The sequence below is a fragment of a genome, unplaced genomic scaffold (genome assembly GCF_019419815.1).
Source record: "Pyrus x bretschneideri cultivar Hongxiangsu unplaced genomic scaffold, Pyrus_bretschneideri_v1 Contig127, whole genome shotgun sequence".
In the NCBI taxonomy this organism is placed as follows: domain Eukaryota; kingdom Viridiplantae; phylum Streptophyta; class Magnoliopsida; order Rosales; family Rosaceae; genus Pyrus; species Pyrus x bretschneideri.
In genome coordinates this window covers 235,575-244,076 of record NW_025999421.1, presented here as the reverse complement: position 1 = coordinate 244,076, position 8,502 = coordinate 235,575, and the positions used below count along the sequence as shown (strand labels likewise).

General features: G+C 40.5%; 1 pseudogene; it reads right to left on the bottom strand.

The window, feature by feature from the left end:
• Nucleotides 1–979: 979 nt before the first annotated feature.
• Nucleotides 980–1,090, bottom strand: LOC125474659 (annotated as a pseudogene).
• Nucleotides 1,091–8,502: the final 7,412 nt, after the last annotated feature.

The following is an 8,502-nucleotide window of genomic DNA, read 5'->3' as shown; positions in this document are numbered from 1 at the left end:
ACTGATTTAACAAACATGGACTTGGTTTAGCAATGGTGAAATCGAATCCCTAGCTTCATCTCCATTGATACTATCCCATTTTATTAGTTGTTGATTCATTTATTTGTGTTTACTTCATTTCATTATGCTTTCAAGTTACAACTACAAATCTGCCTACATTGATTAGTTTTATTTCTCTAGTAACGAGTTCTTGCAAAACAAGTGATTATATAGGTCCAATTAGTCCCTGTGGATTCGACACCCTTACTTGTGCCATTATACTAAACATGTTCTAGCATTAGGAAGGAATAATACATCAACAAAAATGGCGCCGTTGCCGGGGACTGATTTCAGTCCCTTATAATTGCTTGTTTTGATATTAAACCTTGTTCTTTTCATTTTAAGTAGATTTCTGATTTTTATTCAAACTTGTTTTATCTTGTTTCAGGTAGTATATGTCAAATAGACTTGCTGAATTAGGCCAAAGAATTGAACGGTTAAAGGGCAACACTTTGGAAAGCTTTGTGCCAACAAGTTCCTCCATTGTCCGTGAAGAAGAGGAAGGGAAACCGTCTAGTCCAACAAGTGAAGGATCTGAGCACTTTAATTGGGAAAGAGAAGAAGAGATGGCGGGCAACCAAGATGATCTTCGAGCTTTGGAGGATTTTGCTCAACCAATCATACCAAATTCACCTTCATGCATCTTGCTGCCCACAGAAGCTAGAAACTATGATCTTAAATCTTCACATTTCCATATGTTTCCTTCTTTTTATGGCTTACCTAATGAAGATCCTTTAGCTCATATTAAAGAATTTTACAATGTTGTGAGTGGTTTACCTTTACAGGGAGTAAGTGAAGCAAATCTGAGGATGAGAGTGTTCCCTTACACCTTGAAAGATAGGGCCAAGGGTTGGTTAATGACTCTAGTACCTGGTTCACTCACCACATGGGATGCCGTGGCTAAGAAGTTTTTGGAAAAGTTCTTTTCCACTCAAAAGACAGCCACATTAAGGGGACAAATCTTCAACTTCAAACAAGATGATGGAGAACCTTTCAATGAGTGTTGGGAGCGCTTTAAAGGCCTTTTGTTGCAATGTCCACACCATGGGTTACCTCTTCACTTACAAATGCAAATTTTCTATGATGGACTAACCCAAACATGTCAATCAACTGTTGATAATGCAGCAGGTGGAGCTTTGAAGAAAAAGAATGCTCAAGAGTCATATAACATTTATGAGATGTTGGGATCTAATGCTCAACACAAATATGTAAGGGGTAAGAGAGTTGGAGTATATGAAACAAGCTCTAATCATGATCTTTCTTTGCAGGTAGCTAACCTAGAAAAGAAGCTTGAATCTGTGCTCAACATGGTGCCAAAAGCAAGTGAAGTGTGTGCCATTTGCAACATACCAAGCCACCTTACTCATCAATGTCCATCTAGGGAGGCTTACCCCGAGTATGTCCAAGAGCAAGTGAACCTCATGAATTCTTACAATCAAAGGCCAAGGAATGATGTGTATTCCAATACATATAACCCAAGTTGGAGAGATCATCCCAATCTTTCGTGGAAGAACAACAATCAATTCCAAAACTTCCAACCAAAACCTACTCTTGAGGATACGGTTAAATTGTTAGCCCAAAATACCTTGCAATTCCAACAAACCACCAATAGCACTCTCCAACAACATTCGGCGGCTCTAAACAAAATGGAGACACAATTGGGGCAGATTGCAGATGCCTTGAGCCAAAGAGAGGTTGGAAAGTTTCCAAGCCAACCTGTGATACTCCAAAGGAACCAAGAGCAAGCCAAAGCAATCACTACACTTAAAAGTGGTAAGGTTATCAATAATAGAGTTGGCAATGAAGTTACTAATGAATCTGATCATGTGAATGCAGGGGTTACTCAAGGAGAAAATGAGAAACCAAATGAGGAACCAAGCCATGCTACTCCCTCGTTTGAAGCACCAAATCTTCACAAGGCCGAGAAACCTTACACTCCACCAATACCATTCCCTGGAAGACTTGCCAAGAGCAAGCAGGATAAGTCATTTAAAGAGATTTTTGATATTCTAAGTAAGGTAAATGTTAACTTACCTTTGCTTGATGTCATTAGGAACATGTCAGCTTATGGGAAGTTCTTCAAAGAGTTAAACAACTACAAAAGGAAGTATGGACCACATGAGAAGGTAGTGGTGTCCGAGAATGTAAGTGCCGTGTTGCAAAGAAAACTTCCACCAAAGCTCAAGGATCCAGGAAGTTTTTCTATCAACATCACCATAGGGGACAAGAAGGTAGAGAAGGCGATGCTTGACTTAGGTGCTAGCATCAACTTAATGCCTTATTCCGTGTACCTTCAACTAGGTTTGGGGGAATTGAAAGCCACCACCATCTCATTACAACTTGCGGACAGATCCGTGAAATATCCAAGAGGTATAGTAGAGGATATTCTAGTTCAAATTGATAAACTAATCTTGCCTGCGGATTTTGTAGTGTTGGACATGGAAGAAGCTCCTATACATGACCGAGAATTGCCTATTTTGCTTGGGAGACCGTTTATGGCCACGGCCAAGACCATCATTGATGTGCAAAATGGACTCCTCACTATGACAGTGCTAGGAGAGACCGTTCAATTCAAAGTGTTTGAGTCTCTTTCACATCCTTCTTCATCTCTTGATTGTTATGCCATTGATGTGCTTGATTCGCTTGTTTTCTCTAAGTTCTTGCAGGCACAATCTAATGAACCATTACAAACTGTTTTGAGTCAATCTCAAGATGAGTTTGATGAAGAAGATGCACTCATGGAAGAGGTAGCTGCCTTGGAAGCATTGGCACCGTATCCTTTGAATATTTTACCTCTTTTAGAGCCTTTAGAACCATCGAGGTCACATTTAACCCCTTCCACTGTTAAGGCACCAAAACTTGAACTTAAACCACTTCCACCACATCTAAAGTATGCATATCTAGCTGAATTTGAAACTCTTCCAGTTATCATAACTTCTGACCTCACCCCAAATGAAGAAGATAAACTAATTAGGGTGTTAAAAGAGTTCAAATCAGTTATTGGTTGGTCTATTGCAGATATCAAGGGAATAAGCCCTACCATGTGCATGCATAGGATTCTTTTGGAAGAAGGAGCAAAGTCAACCCGGGAACCACAAAGGAGGCTCAATCCACACATGAAGGAAGTTGTGAGGAATGAAGTGTTGAAGTTGTTAGATGTGGGGATCATATATCCCATTTCTGATAGCAAATGGGTGAGTGCTATTCAGGTGGTACCTAAGAAGGTGGGAATCACGGTGATGAAGAATGAAAACAAAGAGCTTGTGCCCACAAAGCCCACGGCTAGTTGGCGTGTTTGCACCGATTACAGGAAGTTGAATTCTAGCACTAGAAAAGATTACTTTCCTATGCCTTTCATAGATCAAATGCTTGAGAGATTGGCAGGTTACTCACACTATTGTTTTCTTGATGGTTACTCAGGTTACAATCAAATTGCAATTGCTCCGGAGGATCAAGAGAAAACTACCTTTACTTGCCCATTTGGCACATTTGCATATAGGAGAATGCCTTTTGGACTTTGCAATGCTCCAGCAACATTCCAAAGATGCATGTTGGCAATCTTTTCTGACATGGTAGAAAGATTCATTGAGGTATTTATGGATGACTTTTCAGTGTTTGGTTCCTCTTTTGATGAATGTCTTAACCATCTCTCTTTAGTACTTCAAAGATGTCAGGAAACAAATTTGGTTCTCAATTGGGAAAAGTGCCAATTTATGGTGAAACAAGGAATTGTGTTGAGGCATGTAATCTCTAGCCAAGGAATGGAGGTGGACAAAGCCAAAATTGACATCATCACCAATATGGCAGCTCCCACAACCGTGAAGGGAGTAAGAAGTTTTTTGGGACATGCGGGTTTTTATCGTCGTTTCATTAAGAACTTTTCAATGATCACTCGTCCATTATGCAATCTGTTAGCTAAAGATGTTGTATTTCATTTTGATAAAGCTTGTATGGATGCATTCAATACTTTGAAACATGAATTAACCTCAACCCCTATTATTATGGCACCAGATTGGTCTTTACCTTTTGAATTAATGTGTGATGCCTCTGACTATGCTATTGGTGTAGTTTTAGGGCAAAGGGTGAACAAGCTCCCACACGTGATCTACTATGCAAGCCGGACTCTAAATGATGCTCAACTTAACTATTCCACAACTGAAAAGGAGTTGCTTGCTATTGTTTTTGCCTTAGAGAAGTTTCGGTCATATCTTGTTGGATCTAAAGTTATTGTGTTTTCTGATCATGCAGCCCTTAGGTACTTGATGACAAAAAAGGATGCTAAGCCACGCTTAATTAGATGGATACTCTTACTACAAGAGTTTGACTTGGAAATTCGAGATAAGAAGGGAAGTGATAATGTTGTGGCTGACCATTTGTCACGGCTCAATGAAAACCATGGAGTTGGACAACCTTTGCCTCTGAATGAATCATTTCCAGATGAACAACTCCTTGTTATTCAAGAAAAAGAACCATGGAGGTGTGTCCCAGAGAGTGAGCAACAAAGCATTCTAACGTTCAGCCATACATTGGCATGTGGAGGACATTTTGGTGCCAAAAAGACATCTCTAAAGGTTTTACAATCTGGTTTCTTTTGGCCTACTTTATTCAAAGATGCTTTTGATTTTTGTTCTAAGTGTGATAGGTGCCAGAAAATGGGGAACATTAGCCGAAGAAATGAGATGCCATTGAACAACATTTTGGTGGTGGAGCTCTTTGATGTTTGGGGAATCGATTTCATGGGACCATTTCCATCCTCTTTTGGTTACTTATACATATTAGTGGCAGTAGATTATGTATCCAAATGGGTTGAAGCCATTGCTACAATAACTAATGATCATAAGGTTGTTTTGAATTTTCTTAAAGATGTGATTTTTTGTAGGTTTGGAACCCTAAGAGCTATTATTAGTGATGGTGGCAGCCATTTCTGCAACAAACCCTTTGAATCCTTGATGAAGAAATACAACATCAACCACAAAGTGGCAACCCCGTACCATCCTCAAACCTCAGGACAAGTGGAGATTAGCAATAGGGAGATCAAGAACATTTTGATGAAGACCGTAAGCCCTACAAGGAAGGATTGGTCATTGAGGTTGAATGATGCACTATGGGCATATAGAACAGCATATAAGACCCCCATTGGCATGAGTCCTTATCGCCTTGTGTTTGGGAAAGCTTGTCATTTGCCAATGGAGCTTGAACACCGTGCATATTGGGCCATCAAGAAGTTCAACTTTGATTACAAGGATGCTGGAATAGCAAGGAAGCTCCAACTTAATGAGTTGGAAGAACTCAGAAATGAAGCATATGAGAATGCCAAAATCTACAAAGAACGGACTAAGCTCTATCATGACAAGGTCATCCTACGGAAGGAGTTTCACCAAGGTATGAAAGTACTGTTGTATGACTCACGTTTGAGACTTTTTCCAGGTAAATTGAAGTCTAGGTGGGTGGGACCATTTAAGGTGCTGCAAACATTTCCCCACGGAGCTGTGGAGATTGAGAACATGAAGAATGGCACTTCTTTTAAAGTCAATGGGCAGCGATTGAAACCATATTTGGAGAAAGTGGAGGAAGAGCAAGTTTATCAAGTTGTAGATTTTCTTGAGTTTACAACACCGTGAACAAGCTACCATGTCTTGCCTAGACATTAAATAAAGCGCTTACTAGGAGGCAACCTAGTGTGGTTTGTGTTCTTTCCTCATTTTGTGTTTATGTTGTCACCATTCCATATTCTTTGCCTACTTGCCTTGTGTTAGTTGTGGTTAAGTGTGTTTTTGCTTACTAATACGAATGTATATGAGGGCTATGTTTGTAGACAAGCTATTGGGTTGCTATGAAAAAGGGTTTTATGACACGGGACATGTCATAACTTTCGAAGGGGTGTTTATTTGTAAGTTCATGTCGGAGCACAAAGGTAAGCCGCCTCCCCGAATTTCAATTTTCTTTTATACTAATATGTTGTTAATGATTGAGGCATCCACTCTAGAATTTAAACCATTACCGGATCATTTCAAGTATCACCCTCCAGTCAAAGTTCAATTCCATGCCGTTTGATTTGATTAAAAAAAAAAAAAAAAAAAAAAAAAAAAAAAGATACTAAACATGGCGAAAGATGGAGCTTCACAAAGGTTGTTTATGTGAAGCCCCACTACGAGGCATCGGAGTGGGAGGCATCGAAGAAGAGGCTTCAATACTTGGTGGAACGCTAGATGAGCCAGGAAAAATGTGCCTCTGGAAGAAAGCCGCAAGCCTTTGACGGTCACTTTGACGGTCACTTTGCATTCGACCATTGGATTCTTGCAGCTCATCAAGCTTCCTCTTCATGCCCGACGAATAGTTATTTGCAAGCACATGCAAACTTCTATTCTCGTACTTAAGCTGCTGGATCTCTTGCTTAAGACTTTCCACCTCTGCCATCAATGATTCCACCTGACGGGAGCGGGCAAGCAGGCGTTGGCCCATGTTGGACACAGAACTCGCACACTGAACACTAAGTGCGAGGGACTCTTGAACGGCCAACTCATCGGACCGTCCTGACAACAGCCTACTATCTTTTGGAGTGAGGAGGGTCCTAGCTACTATTGTAGCTGTTGTGGCGTCCTGCATCACGGAGTCTTCACCTGTAAGAAGACCGTTAGAAGATAAGAAAGAAGGGCGCCATACGTTACCTTGACGCGGCGCGCCCGTATCACTGCTAAGGCTCAATTCCAAGCTAAGGTTCGATGGGTTTGCCATTTTTCAAAAGTGTTCAAAGAGAAGGGATGAAGTTAAATTTCAAAGGGCCGGAGTCGATTTTCAAGAATGGGAAATCTTCAGAGTGTGTTTGTTGGCGGTGATCGATACCTCTATAAAAAAGCCAAGGCGACGCGTCCACCGATTCAAAAAGCCGGAATTTCCGGCGTAATTTTGGCGACGCTTTCCCGGCTTTTCAGAAGACGTGTTCAACTTTGTCAAAAGATTTCTTCTTTTTAGAAAACACGTGGAGGCCATCATCGCAACTACACATCTTTAGCCGACAGGCGCAAAGTCCGGCGACGCTTTCTCTGCTTTTCAGAAAACGCGTGCAGCTTTGTCAAAAGGAGCCGCATCCGCACTACTTTGTGTCGTTCAGAAAGCAAAGGGGCGCCTGCTCAGAAATCGAAGGGGCGTCGTTCAGAAATCGAAGAGGCGCCTGCTATTTCAAAAAGCCGGATTTGCGGGATCAAAACGTTTGTCGACAATGGTAAAAGAACAGTACCACCACTTGATATTATCTCTATATATGTCGACCTTCGTCTTTTATGGCAAGGAAAACCTGAAGAAAATGCCCAACTCTCCCTCACCTCTGAGGGCGCACTCCCAGCAAAGCCTTTCGAAATACTCAATTCTTTCTTCTTCCCCAAAGATGATACCAGATGCCTGGAGTACAGATGACCCAGGAGGAAACGGCGGATTGAAGTGTGCTGATTCATTCACCGCTTCTTCAAAAGCAAAGGTATCTCATATCATAAGGTCAAAAGCAAAAGTATCTCATATTATGCTTTTTCCCTGTCTTTTTCTTTGTCCTTGTTCTTACTCGCATGGCAAAGTGAAAGAAGCAATCAGCCGGCACTTGGAGTCAGTCTTCTGTTCTGGAGCCAACTGCCTGGAATCTATTCCTGATTGCTTACCTAGCGTTGCTCTCGAGTAGTCATCTTCAACGGTTGATACACTTCCAAAGAAGGGACCACTTCTGCGAAGATTGAACAAAGAAACAGATAAAAGGAGGAAGCTCAGACCTTCGGGGAAGACCAAAAGAATCATGCTGCCCAGTTTAAGAGTAGCACAAAGGAAAATCAACGATGGGCGGAAACCAGTTCAAGAGTAAGCCTGTGGAATCACAAAGATCAAAGCCTCAATGCAATCACCAAGGAGAAGAGGGAATTTACACTCCATAACCAGATTTGCGTCCCTAAACTCTTCTCTTTGTTAATTACATTTTGCCATGTTTAGTATGTTTAAGTGTTTTTTTTTGTGTGTTTACTTATGTTTTGTGTGAATCTATGCTTAAAACATTGAGGACAATGTTTGATTTAAGTGTGGAGGGGTAACTAATGTTGTTAATGTAAATTCGTGGGAGTTTATCTCCCATAACTTCAAATGTTGTTCCTTGCTGTTTTAAGGTGTTTTTTTTTTAAATTGTTTTAGAGTGTTTTAGTGTGTTTTGTTTTATAACTCCGAAAATCACATAAAAATTTGAAAAAAATGTTTTGAAAAGCCTAAAAAGAGTGTTTTAAGTGCTTTTTATGTGTTTATGTCTTAGGGTACCTTCCAACACAATGATAAGGATTTGGTTTGTAATTGCATGACGGTTAAAAAGAGTTATAAACATGGATGAAAGTTTGATTTACTCTTGGTATATGCTTGGTTATGGTTATAATGTATGACTTCACATGCAATCATAAAAGAAAAATTCGTTTTTGTAACATGCTTGAAGGAAGGAAC